The following is a 15,127-nucleotide window of genomic DNA, read 5'->3' as shown; positions in this document are numbered from 1 at the left end:
ACCATTTTGTTATCCATGTATAATCCGAGAATTTTACCAAACTATGATTAGCAAGAAGGTTTACTATTCTTTAGTGATTTATTTTGAAATCGATGGGAAGTAAGGTATGCTGAATGTCAAATGGTAGCTAGAGCTTTGGATATTCCTCTTACACTTCCCAATCCAACTGAGTTTCAACCCATTACCTAAGCTGAAATTGTTGAAATGGTTAGAGTAGTTTCTCAAAATCAATCTACCAATACACATGCAGTGTTGAGAAGAGAAATAGATTCCAAATTCTGGTTTTTGGATCATGTCTTGTGCTCTGATGTTTATCCTTTCCAACACTCAATGCAAATATGAGAAGATATATTGATAGATTTATTCTAAATTGTTAGTGGGCAATGGTGGACACCTGCTAAAATAGTTATGGTTGCGCTATTCTATTTTGAAGACAAGGTGGATTCGAAGAAGTTGCAAAGAGCTAAGAAATATTTGTTATTCTTTCATCGGGTATTGGACACCATCGTAGAGTATTATGGCTTTCCTGTTGAACCTGGACAATAAAAGAAACATCATTGTAAGAAAGTTTACACTATTTCTAGATGGCAAGAAAGTGTGACCAAAATCAAGTTTACATTCGCAAGTGCTTCATTGACTACTGCTAATGAACATCATTATGTACCAACTCTAAATTTAATTCTTGAAGATTTCTTCAAATACACTTTGTCTTCAAAATAGAATAAGGTTGTCATAAATAGTTCAACAAGTGTCTACCTTTGCCCACTAACAATTAGGAATAATGTCATCAGTATATCTTCTCGCCTTTGCATTGAGTGTTGGCAAGGATAAATAATGGAGGGCAAGACATGATCCAAAAACCAAAATTTGGAATTATTTCTCTTCTCAACATTGCATGTGTATTGGTGGATAGATTTTGAGAAACTACTCAAACCACTTCATATTGGGTTATAGGTTGAAACTTAGCTGGATTTAGAGGTATAAGAGGAATATCCAAAGCTTTGGCTACCATTTCAATATTCAGCATGCCTTGTTTCCCATCTATTTAAGAATAAATCATCAAATGAGAGTATATCTCCCTACTAGTCATGGTTCAATAAAATTCCCGGATTATGCATGGATAAAAGAATGGTCTAGGTACCATGAACTATTTCAAGAAATATTAACAACGTAACTCCATGGAAAATTGAGTCAGAGGAGATGCAACAAATGCCTTGAAATCATAGTAGTATTTCTCATGGAATTTTCTACTTGAGCAATCTTCCCTTGTACTAGAGGTTATTTCCTTCTTTGGGGCTTTCATAAATTGAAATTGAGTTGCCCAACCCTATGGAGGTGCAAATTTTGTAACCGGAGTAGGATCAAGGACTTTAGAAATGAAAGGTTGAACTATATAATTTTGAATTAGAGAAGTAGCAGAGGATGTTGGAAAAAATGGAGAATTTTGTTAAACACTGATAATTTGCTTTCTCTTTCACTGGTAATTCTTAGGAACATGCATATTTGATTTACTTTTATCTAGTGAAGCTTTTGTAACATACCTCTGGGCTGAAGGTTCAGAAACTGGAGGTTTAAAAAGAAAAAAATCCCAGAAGGGATTCAAGACTAGTGTCATCTCCAAATAGATCTCAACATTTATTCATCATGGAAATTGTTTTCATTCTAACGACACCATTTTTGATTGATTGATTTTTTTCGTTTATCGCATCAAAATAAAATTTATAATCTAATTCAACTATGCTAAAGTAATTGTTACCCAATCAAAAAGTGTTTTTAGCAAAGGTTACGATAGTATAACGATCTTAGGTATCATCTACTGGGGTGGATTATTTTCGTTAATTAAGGCTTGGATGGGAAGAAAATACATGATTATGATCAAGTGAAATTGGATTGACAATTCATGATAAAAATTCAAAATAACAATGATTTCAAATTGAGAGGAATAATAAAATGTATAATAAAAGAAAATTAATAAGGAAAAGAAACTCTTGGAGTTGGGATTTTCTAGAAAACAATTTCTATGGTGAATAGATGTTGAGATCTATTTTTTATCAAGTTAGATTAAAAATATAAATTCTCATCTAAATCGATTTTTTATTTACTTTTAGGTTTAGATCTAATTTCTTTTCAAATTAGGTTATTTAATCTAAGAGATCAATTCAAATCATATAGTCAATTCATCTTAAATTATCTTGCAATGATTCACACAATGCAACTATTCAATCTCATAAAATATAGCTTTAAGAATTTAATGAATCTACTTAGTTTGCATTGTAGTAGTCTTCTAAGACAATTTGAAAAGAAAAATCTCCAAAATTCAATTAATCAATCAATTTGATCAAATTACCTTTACAATTAAAGCTCATTTGTCTTATTCACCATAGATCTTACCTCTAGATCCTTATTCATTTAAGAAAAAAAAAACAAGATTTAGACACTCATGCTTGGAGATTTGGTCTCACAAGGCATGTTTGGCTAGTGAGAAAATGAAAGAAAATAGAGAATTCTATTAAGAGAGAGAATCCATAAAATTTTACAATCAAAAGTATCCAAAAGCTCCTCCATGAAAAATTCAAGTTTCTATTTATAGGCCAAGGTCAAGTGGACACTTGACAACCTCACATTAGTCTTCTAGAACCATCCAAATTTAGAAATTTGGAGTTTAGCATCAAAATCATGATTTCGCATGAGCTTCTACGATTTCACATTAAGAGAATCAATTTCACATGGTCGTACGAAATCAGTGGAGCAACAACAACTTTCTCACCATTTCGCATAACTAGGCGAAATTTTCGCATGTTCATGCAAAATCAACTTAGGCATCATCCTTATACCACAATCGATTTTTCTTGTTTGGTCCATTTTGCACAGTCATGCGAATCTGCAACATTTGATTTTTGAGCTTCCTTTTATCCTTTCTTCATTTTCTTCTTTTGATTCCACCTTAACTACCTCCAATTAGCTCAAATCCTGGTCCAAACTAATTGTATTACTTCTTTCGTTATATATTTGGATTATCATAAACATTATTTGTTCTTTTCAATTTGATTCATTGCTTTTGTCACCAATTTATCAAAATCATACCTTGAAAAGACTCCAAAACTTCATAAAACTTGTTAATAACTTTTGCAAAGACAATAACATAATAATTGGGTATTTTAGACATAATTATTACTCAAAATAGGTGAATCTCATGAGAATTATTACCTAAAATATGCTCTTTTTGAGTAGTAATCATTCTCTCCAACCAACACATTGCTAGTCCCTTAGCAATGGTATGAAAAAAATAAATAAAAACAATACCTAAAAATAATCACAAGTCACATAAGCAAATCATTTGGAGAATATCTTTGAACTTTCCATAGTATAACTGGTTGATAAGCAAACACACCCTACTATTCATAGGTATCAACAAAATCCCAACTTATTTACTATCTTTAATAGGAAGAATATCATGGAAACCAAGGTATCAAAAGCATATCCATCTTCATTCACCAAACAATCTTTCAAAAAAAGCCTTGAGTGTAATTAAGCTAGCCCAAAATATAGTACTCAAAACTAATCTTCCTCTCAACCTAACTCAATTCATATTAAGCAATAAAAATCACTCTCTCATAGGTCAAGAATTGACTTATCTTTATCTATTATTATTTTTTCAAAAGACTTATTGTAGGAGTGCAATGCTAAAGGTATTTCCAAGTATATGGTCCATGTAGCAGAGATTCATCGATGACTCCCAACCATAAGGCATAGGGCACCAAGTCTATAGGATTATTTCACTAGCCACTAACTCCTCGAACTTCACCCCAGACACCTTAAATTAAGATCCAATATCTTAGTACCTACAATTGAGCTCATACTCCACCCATCCACCCATGTAGCGAGCATTGAGGTTGATGACTCCTAATCAAAATGGGTTAGGGCACTAGGCTTTAAAGACCTTTGGGCCATATACCCCTCGAACCTTGCTCGGGTTTCAAGATAACCATAAATCAACCTTTTTATTCATCAACTTTTTTTTTCTTCATTTTTTCATTTTTTTTTTCAATTTGGGCACATTGACTTCTTTTTAAGGTGTCTCAACTCAATTCCAAAGTAATTCAAGTTACTAAGACAATTGAGTCTAAGTATCAAGGTTAAACTGGTTTTTCATCTTATATTCGAGGTCTAGAGTGCATAATGTATGTCAAGACTCAAATAGAAATGACCCTTGGGAAAATGAAAACTTCAAAGTCAAATAAACTTCAACTCACATAACAAGTTTTCTAAAATCAAGCAAATAAGATAGTATTCTAAATCAACTTCTTTCAAGTTAGGTATGCTCATTCTTCAATCACAAATGCTATAGTCTTCTCAAAAAAAATTTCACCAAATAAGTCACAAATGCAATTTATGAAAAAAAATAAATAAAAAATAATAGAAAAACTAACAACATATTTCTTTCTGTTCATTTCTAACCCTTCCCCAACCTAACTTGTACATTATCCTCAATGTGTAATGAAAATATACAAATAAAGGAAGGCAAAATACCTTAATCTCTTATGAATTATAACTTCAATAGTTGAAACAAAAATAAGATCAAATATGATAATTGTCAGATATCTATGATATAAGAGAAAAAACTATGTTAGAGATACAATGTGTGGAGTAAAATCGAGGTATAGATGATGACAATGTCCAAAGAAAACATGATTTCAATGATGAGTCAATGATTCTCATGGAGTTTTTAAAGTTTCACACAAGTGTGCAAACTAGACAAGAAGGTGAAATGTACTGCAACAATTCTCTTCTTTTAAAATAAATTTGGCACGGTCATGCGAATTGGTCCAATGAGCTTTTTTATTTTATTTTATTTTTTATTTTTTATTGCAGCCTTCAACATAATTTTCGCATAGTGATGCGAAAATTAGTATGAACCCCTTTGTTTTTGCATGATTGTGCAAAATGGATCTAAGGCCTTAAAATTTCCTCTTGCCTTACTTGTCGTATTCCATCATTTTGACATATCCTTCAAAACACAAATCAAAGAGTTGAAATGGATTTATTTAATAGAAACTAAAAGAAAAATTACTAAAAGAAAAATTAAAAAAAAAAATCAAAATTCAAAGGAAAATAGAGAAATGAGAAACCATTGGGCTAGCTAGTCTTTGAGAAGACTAAGCCCATCAACCCTTGCATCAATGCTCGATTTGGACATGGCTTGCAAACAATAAATGGACCAACTCCTTGGTACTTAAGCTTTCCTGGAAAAAAATGTGGCTTGAAATAGACTTCTTTGAACTTGTTCCTTTAAGTTGGTCATGCCATTCCTTGAGCTCTTTTTTTTTCATGGTCTTTGGATTATTGCACATGCCATGCTTCATTGTTTTCACTTTCTTCAAGCCGAAAAGCCTCTTCATTGATCCTCCAAACTTTAATCTATTCATTGAAAATTGCTTCACCAAGTTTTGAAAAATTGTCTTCTACATTTTCTTTCACTAGCTCTTCCATAGGCAATTCAATAAATAAAAAAAACAAATTCAGCTTTCAATAGTCAGTACACACCACCCCCCATCTCGTAGTCAACCTTGTGGGAATAGATTCTCCTTTTTCATTTTGTACCACGATCACTCCCAAATTTTTAGGCACAACTTGGGTAGGACTTACCTAAGTGCTATATGAAATAGAGTAGATAATTCTAGCTTGTAGCAACTTAAATACATCATTTCGAATAACTTCTTGAATGTGAGGATTCAATCGTCTTTGAGGTTGACGAATTGGTTTTGCATTTTCCTCCAAATAAATGTGGTGAGTGCATACCAAAGGACTTATCCCTTTAAGATCATAAATGGACCATCCAATAGCTTCTTTGTATTTCCTTAGAACTTCCAACCAATTAGTTTCTTATTAGCGTGATAGTTTTGAAGAGATTACCACCAGATACTTATCTTCATCAAGATATGCACATTTCAAATCATTTGGCAATGGTTTGAGATTGAGCTTAGGTGATTCTTCCTTTTTTTCTTTTTCATCATTGGTTAGAGGTAAAGACTTCTCTTTTGTTTTTCATTGCATAAAATTATTAATGGAGGTAATTTCGTTAGCTTCCTCAATTTCTTCTTCTACTTCATTTTCTTCAAATTCTTCATAAGTCTTCTCCAACTTTGCATTCATTAGTCCTTCCACATGTTTTTCAATAAGAGTGTCAATCAAGTAAACTTCTTGTTCATCCTCATCTTGATTTGAATGTCTCTTGCATAGATGGAAAATATTCAGCTCAAGAGTCATATTTCCAAAGGTGAGTTGCATCACCCCATTCCGGCAACGACGTCATTTTTTATCGATTACTTTTTTTCGTCGTTTATCACATCAAAACATAATTTATAACCTAATTCACTATTCTAGAGTAGCTTATACCCGATTAAAAATGGTTTTAATACAAACTACCATAGTATAGTGATTTTTAGGTGACGTCTACTAAGATGGATTATTCTTGGTAATTAAGACTTAAATGGGAAGAAAAGAAATTATTATGATAAAGTGAAATTGATTTGACAATTCATGGTGAAAAATCAAAATAACAATGGTTTCTAATTGAGAAAAACAATGAAATGTAAAATAGAAAAAAATTAATAGGAAAAAAAATTCTCGAAGTTAGGATTTTTTTAGAAAACAATTTCCATGGTGAATAAATGTTGAGATCTATTTTTCATCAAGTTATAATGAAAACATAAATTCTCATCTAAACCGATTTTAGATTTAGCTTTAAGTTTAGACCTAATTTCTCTTCAAATTAGTTTATTTAATCCAAGAGATCGATTTAAACTATATATTCAATTCATCTTAAATCATATTTCAATGATTCATACAAAGCAATTATTCGATCTCATCAAATCTAGCTTTAAGAATTTAATGAATCTACCTAGTTTGCAATGTAATAGTCATTCAAGATAATTTGAAAAGAAAAATCTCAAAAATTCAAGTAATCAATTAATTGGATCAAATTGTCTTTGCAATTCAAGCTCATTTCTCTAATACATCATGGATCTTGCCTCTAGATCCTTCTTCCGAAAAAAATTAGATTTAGTAACTAATGCTTGGAGATTTGGTCTCACAAGGCATGTTTGGCTAGTGAGAAAATGAAGGAAAATAGAGAATTCTATTAAGAGAGAGGATCTAGAAAATTCTACAATAAAAAGTGTTCAAAATATTTTTAATGAAATATTCAAGTTTCTATTTATAAGCCAAGATCAAGTGGACACTTGGGTTCATCTAAAAGATCTTTTGGAAACTTCTCCATTTAGCAATCTGGAGTTAATTAGCAAAATAATCATTTTGCATGAGCTCAACCATTTCGCATAAAGAAAACCAATTTATCAGGGTCGTGCAAAATCAATAGAGCAACAACAAATTCAATAGCTTCCTGAACCATTTCACATGGTTATGCAAAATTTTCAGAGATCATCGTCTCTCCTCCATCTCATGTTTGAGGATACTATAGGAACTGAAAAACAATGCTTTGCAAGTACCTTTCCCTTTCTTTCTTTGCATTTTCTCAATTAACATTGAGGACAATGTTTAGTTTGGTTGGAAGAGGGGGGGTAGGAAAGGAAGAAAAAAGGATTTGTTGATTTAGAATTGCTAGATTTTTTTTTCCTTGTTTTGTTTGTGATAGTTTTCTTAGCTAGATTTTTTTTTTTAACTTAATTGGTAATTTTTTATTATAGAAAAACATAGCACTTGTGTTTGATGAATGAGCATACCTAGCTTGAACAATTGGAATACAAGCTCATTTGCTTTATCTTAGAAAACTTGTTATGTGGATTAAAGTTGATTTGACTTTGAAGTTTTCCTTTTCCCAAAGGTCATTTCTAATTGAGTCTTAACACACACTGTGCATTCTAAACCCCTGATATAATATGAAAAACTAGTTTAACCTTGAGACTTGGACTCAATTTTCTTAGTAGCATGAATTACTTTCAAGTTGAGTTGAAACACCTTGAAAAGAGGCCAATGTGCCCAACTTTAAATAAATAAATAAAAATGTTGATGAATAAAAAGGTTAAGTTATGCTTGCCTTGAAATCCGAGCAAGGTCCGAGGGGTGTATGGCCCAAAGGTCTTTAAAGCCCCGCCATTTTGGTTGAGATTCATCGACCTCAATGCTCATTACATGGGTTAATAGGTGGAGTATGAGCTCAATTGTAGGTGCTAAGGTATTGGATCTTAATTTGTGGAGTTTGGGGTGAAGTCCGAGAAGTTAGTGGTTGAATTAGTCCTATAAACTTGGTGCCCTATGCCTTATAGTTAGGAGTCATTGATGAATCCCTGCTACATGGACTATATACTTGGAGATACCTTTAGCATTGCACTCCTACAATAAGGCCTTTGAAAAAAATAAATAAATTAAAACAGGTGCGTTCTTGACCTATGAGAGAGTGGTTTTTGTTGTTTAAGATAAATTGAGCTTGGTTGAGGGGAAGGTTAGTTTTGAATAGTATATCAACAATACATGCAGCATTATCTTCAAACAATATTGTCAAGTCACCTTGGATAAAGAAGAGTCCACATAATTCTCGAATATGTTGAATCATAGATTTTAACCATATACATTCACAACTTGCTTCATGAATTGTAAGTATTTTTGAATGATTTGATGATGTGAGCACCATTTTTTGTTTGAAAAATCTCTATGAAATAGCATTACCATTGCAATTAAACACATATCCTATTTGTGACCTAGCTTTATGTGGATTTGAAAGATATCATGCATCTATATATCAAAGCAATTGTTGTTTTGATTCCCTTTAGTGAAATAGACCCATATTAGTAGTTCCGAGAAGATATAGCAATATATGTTTGATACCATTTCAATTTCTTTAGGTTGGAGCGGAACTGCATCTTACTAATAAATTGATAAAAAAAAACTATATTTGGGCATGTACAATTGACAAGATACATAACTGCACCAATAGCACTAAGATATGATACTTTATGATGGAGTCATTCTTCACATTTTCTCGCAAGGACAAAATGAGTCCTTTTTCATATCAAGTGATTGAACAACCATTGGAGAATTTAAAGGATGCACTTTATCCATATAAAAATGCTTCAAAGTTTTCTTAATATATGTTGATTGATGTATTAAAACTCCATTTGGAAAATACTCGATTTACAGGCTGAGCCAAAATTTTGTTTTTCCAAGATCTTTCATCTCAAATTCTTTTTTCAAATAATTATTATTCTTATGAGCTCTTCAGAAGTCCCAACAAGATTTAAGTAATCAACATACACTACAGTAATTGCAAATTCGAGTTTAGATTTCTTAATAAAAATGCATGGATATATAGTGTTATTCACATGCATTTCTTTTAATAGGCATTCGCTAAAGAAATTGTACCACATGCATCCAGATTGCTTTAATCCATACAAGTTTCATTGTAACTTCATTGAGTACATGCTATGAGCCTTTGTACTATTTGCTTAAGGAAATTTAAATCCTTTAGGTATTTTTATGTATATATCATTATCCATGGATCCATACAAATATGTTGTAATAACATCCATCAAACGCATATTTAGTCATTTTAAGACTACCAAGCTAATTAAGAAAAAAAATGTGATTGCGTCTAGAATGAGAAAGTACAGTACCAGGTCTCTACAAGAAACCTTGTGCTACTAATTGCACTTTATATCTTATGATCTCATTATTCTCATTGTGTTTTTTTACAAATACCCATTTATACCCAACAGGCTTTACATCTTCTCATTTTGTTAACGTGTTTAACTTTATCTGCATAACTTATTTCCATTTTAGCCAACATTTCTATGTTGGCATTTTTCCACATTTTGTGGTTCAGGATCTTCATCATTTCTTATGATATCAGAAGCCACTTGGGAAACAAAAATATTGTTAATAACAATATTATTTTGATCCTATTTTTCTCCCGTGTGTACATAACTTACTGAGATCTCACAATTTTCAGACACTTATGCCTTTTTAGGAGCTACTTGTTCAATATGTGCCTCTTTAAGGGATTTTTGTTCAATATGTGCCTTTTCAGGGGCTTTTTACATTATTTGTAGCTCTTCTAGGGCTATAGATTTATCAATTTTAGACTGATTAGTCATTTTGATGACCTCTTCTAGAGTGCCAAGTTTTCCTTGTGTTCTCTTCTTTTGGGGAGTTACATCCATTGAGCCGACAGGTCTACCACGCTTTAGGCATATCTTAGATTCATTTGTTAATTGTCCTAAAGGGCATCAATCTGTGTTGGAGTATTTGTAGTCGGGATATGTGACTTTGTCACTTTCTTTGTATCAATGAATGCATTTGGTAATTGATTTACAAGATTTTGCAAAAGAATGACCCTTTAAACTTCTAGTTCACATTAATTTGTATGAGGATCAAAATGAGATATAGTAGATACATTCCAAGTAATTTCTCGTTCTTCTTTAGGAATCAACTTTTCTCCCCCTAATGGCGGGAAAACACTCATTTAAATGATAATCCATAAAGCGGGTTGTCAAAGGTTCAAGATATCTTAAGATAGATGGAGAATCAAAAGCTACATAAATCCTAAGTCTTTATTGGGAACCCATTTTAGTGCATTGTGCAGGTGCAATTGATACGTATACTGCACAACCAAAGATTCGTTAGAGATATTTGGTTGTTTTCTAAGTATGAGTTGTGAAGGGGAGTATTCATGGTAAGATGTTAGTCGAATATGGACTAAAGTTGCAACATGCAGAATAGCATGTTCCCAAGCAGAAGTAGGTAATTTGGTTTTCATTAATAATGGTCAAGTTATTAATTGGAGATGTTTGATGAAAGATTTAGCTAAACCATTTTGTGTATGAGAGTATGAGTAATAGGATGCTCAATATTTATCCTTGCTGACATGTAGTAGTTAATGAATGTTTGAGAAGTAAATTCATCGGCATTATCAAGATATATTGTCTTGATTGGATGGTCTGGAAATTGTGCTCATAATCTAATCATTTGTGCAAAAAGTCTAGCAAATGCAACATTACATGTAGAAATGAGACAAACATGTGACCACCTAGTAGAGGCATTATTAAGATCATAAAATAATGAAATGGTCCACATGGTGGATGGATAGACCCATATATGTGTAGACCCTCAATTTTTTCCTTCGACACTTGCATTTATCTTTAGGGTGTCACATCCACCTATTTTTTTATGTATGGCATCGCCATGGCCCCCTTTTGGGTTTGATCGGTTTTCGAGCCTTGTGTAGGTTCATCTACGGTCCAATGTAGTGCGAGTGTGTAGTTCATTTTGGAGTGCCGTCATGGCCAATTCCCTAGTTGTTCACATCATGCTAAAGGAAGGAAGTGAGGTATCCCCAAAACTTCAGTTCAATTGGAGTTCATAGGAGCAAGTTCGAATATGGGCCACTCCACCTTGTTTTTAGTCATATCTCTCTCATCCGAACTCGGAATCGTTCACTGTTTTTTTTTTTTTTATGGACTCCTTGTTCTTCAAGGAATATTCTATCAAAATTTCAATTTTTTCTCAACCGGCTCGACAGGTCCCCAAAGTTTTAGTCCATCCAGAGTTCATAGGAGCAGGTTCGAATACGGGGCACTCCGCCTTGTTTTTAGTTATATCTCCCTCATTCGAACTCGGAAATGCGTACCATTTTTTTTATGGACTCCTTTTTATTCAAGGAATATTCTGTAAAAATTTCAATTTTTTTTCTCAACCAGCTCGACCGATCCCCAAAGCTTCAGTTCAGTTGGAGTTCATAGGAGCAAGTTCGAATACGGAGCACTTGGGCTTGTTTCGATCATATCTCCCTCATCCGAACTTGGAATCACACACCGTTTTTTTTTATGGACTCCTTGTTCTTCAAGAAATATTCTGTCAAAATTTCAAATTTTTTCTCAACCGGCTCGACCGGTCCCCAAAGTTTCAGTTCAGTTGGAGTTCATAGGAGTAGGTTCGAATACGGAGCACTTAGGCTTGTTTCGATCATATCTTCCTCATCCGAACTCGGAATCACACACCGTTTTTTTTAAGGACTCCTTGTTCTTCAAGGAGTATTCTTTAAAATTTTCAAATTTTTTCTCAACCAGCTCGACCGGTCCCCAAAGTTTCAGTTCAGTCAGAGTTCATTGGAGCATGTCTGAATTCGGAGCACTTGGGCTTGTTCTGATCATATCTCCCTCATTCGAACTCGGAATTGTGCACCATTTTTTTTATGGACTCCTTATTATTCAAGGAATATTCTATAAAAATTTAAATTTTTCTCTCAACCGGATTGACCAGTTGGAAACCAGTTCAACCAGTTCATTGGGCCAGCTTGTATAAAGCATTGTTTTTTGGTGATTTTGGAGCCCAAATCCTACATGGCTCAGGCCCATAAGCTCCAGATTGGTCTTGGGAAATATTTTAGGTCCATTTTGGGCCTTGGTTCGAGTTTCTTGCAGCCCACCATGAATCTATATGGATTCTTGGTGGTGAAGCAAAAGAGTAAATGTGGAGAGAGCAGCTCACCTCGTGAACTGTGAGGAGTGTTTATGGAGCTGGTTTCCGAGGTTGATGGGGGCACTTTCTAGAGCTGTAGGAGGAAAAAATGAAGGTGGAAGTGTGAAGAGCAGTGGTTCTGGTATAAAAAGCCAGAATAGAAAGAGAGAAGTACCTTTCTTTGGCATTTTTTCTAGGAGGGGGGAGGAAACTCTGTCCAAGATTGGTGAGGACTTGAAGGAAAGGCAGCCTTGAAGCCAAGCATATTTTTTTCTTGAGATGAGAACAATCTGGTAAGCTTTATGGATGCTCTTGATATGTAACTGTTGCATGGTTTCATTTTTTATGTTTGTTATGGATGTCTTATTTTGGGTTGGTTCTGATCAGGAATGGGGGGAGGGGGGGGGGGGGGGAGTGACCTACTTTTGATGTGTGAGTAATAGGGTCACTGCCTTCATTAGTTTTGGTTTTGGTTGAAGGTCATTGTGACCTCCTGATTGTTAAGGGAAGGATTCTTATGGCCTTGTAGCTTTGGATTGAGGAACTTCTTAGATGCTAGATTCAGGTGGCTATGTTAGTTTGGGCGTTCCTGCCACTTGGTTTTTCTTGACACCTCCCTTGCTTGGTATTGAGAAGAGGTCTCCATGACCTTCTCTGTTTGTTTTTTTTTTTTAATTTGGGGCTACCCATCAATAATCTGAACTTAAACCCTAGGTCTTGTGGCTACATGTAGAGGTTCTATGGGGTTGAAATTTCAATTTTCTTCTTGGTGATTCCAGTAGCTCCATTGTGGGAGCTTTAGGTGGCTGAATTTCAGTTGGATTCATAGGCTATAGGAGGCTGAAATTTTAGTTTGTTCCATGGGATTTAAGTAGCTGTAGGTGGGAGACTTCAGGTGAATGAAATTTCAGTTTGGTTTCAGGGGATTTAGGTGGCCGCATGTGGATGTCCGTGTGGCCGAATTTTCAGCTGGTTTTCTTGAGTTCAGGGGGGCTGCATTGTTGGTTGATTAATGAGCTCCGTGGCCTTAGTTTTAATAAGGTTGGGTGGCTCGGGTTTGGCCTTCTACAAGGAACACATTGCATTGTTTCGGTCGGTTCTCCCTCATCCAGACTTGGAATTGAGCGCTGTTTTTTTTGTTGGATTCCTTATTCTTCGAGGAAGCTTCTAGTAAAGTTTTAGATTTTTTTTTTCAATCAGTTGAACTGGTTGAGAACCCGTTCAACAGGTTCTGCTAGGCAGCCCCATTTTATAAACACATTGCATTGTTTCGGCAGGTTCTCCCTCATCCGAGCTCGGAATTGAGTGCTGTTTTTTTTTTTTTTTTTTTGGATTCCTTATTCTTCAAGGAATCTGATGGTAAAGTTTCATAATTTTTATCAATCGGTTGGACCAGTTGGGAACTGGTTCAACCAATTCTGCTAGGCAGCCCCATTTTATAAACACATTGCATTGTTTCTGCCGGTTCTCCCTCATCCGAACTCGGAATTGAGCACCGTTTTTTGTGTTGGATTCCTTATTATTCAAGGAATCTGATGGTAAATTTTCAAATTTTTTCTCAATCGGTTGGACCAGTTGATAACCGGTTCAATAGGTTATGCTAGGCAGCCCCAGTTTTAGCATGTTTTGACCCCTATTTTTATTGTGGCTTGAGCCCTTAGGCTCCAAGGCACTTGTGGGCCACCTTTAGGGTCAGAGTTTGGTTTGGTTAGATTTCATGGATGGGAAGAATATGGGTTAAGTGAGCATGGTTTGGTTTGATGGAATTTAGAGAAATGTGTTCAAAAGAAAGCAAACCATTTATTTCATTTCGACCTGCTTCCCTCCTTTTTGGGTATGAGATTTGATGTTTGATTGAGAGTGCATGTTGTATGCTTGTATTACTTGCCTCACATTTTCCTTATAGCACATGGCTGGGGACCACAGGTATGCACTTCGACTTTGGATAATGAAATTCACATGAATGCTTAGTGCATGATTGCTATGTATATTTGTTGTGCATTTGAGCTTATTGACTGACCTCTTATGCAACGCTCGGCTGGGGACCTCAGGTATGCACTCTGATTTTGACTTGTTGAGTGTGTGTGCATGCTAAATACTAGGCGAGTCTATGTGATTCATGTCATTTGTTTAGCCCAAGTTTTGTTTGATCTTTGACCCATATGCTCCCATATACCCAGTTCATTAGTAGAGACCGAGTTTCAGGCCTAGAGTGGTACTACCTCGCATGAGGTTCCTTCCCGATAGGTAACCTGATCCCCAGACTCAGAATCTAGTTTTCGTAGACCACTTTTTCCTGAATGGAGTCATGCTGGGGTTTTTGTTCTTACTTAAATTTTCCCCATTAAAAAATAAAAATAAAAATTAAGTGGTGACTCCAAACCAAACCATTCCTCACTAGGACTAACTTTTCAAAACTCGAAAACCAGCTTTCCCTTTCACCTTTAAAATAGCGAGTCGCATCGATCGGTGGATCGGGTGAGGGTCCACAATATGTTCCCATGTATTCTTTCTAAAAAGACTAGTAACTCGGATATGACTTTAGTAAAATGTGGTTTAACTATCAATTTACCTTTTGAGCAAGTAGTACATGAGTATTCATTAGGCAAAAGAATCTTCTAGTTCTTTAGTGGTGCCCATGTGAGTGTTCTATTAT

The sequence above is a fragment of the Vitis vinifera genome, chromosome 9 (assembly GCF_030704535.1).
Source record: "Vitis vinifera cultivar Pinot Noir 40024 chromosome 9, ASM3070453v1".
Lineage (NCBI taxonomy): Eukaryota > Viridiplantae > Streptophyta > Magnoliopsida > Vitales > Vitaceae > Vitis > Vitis vinifera.
The sequence above is the reverse complement of the archived record's forward strand: the minus strand, read 5'-3'. Positions refer to the sequence as shown.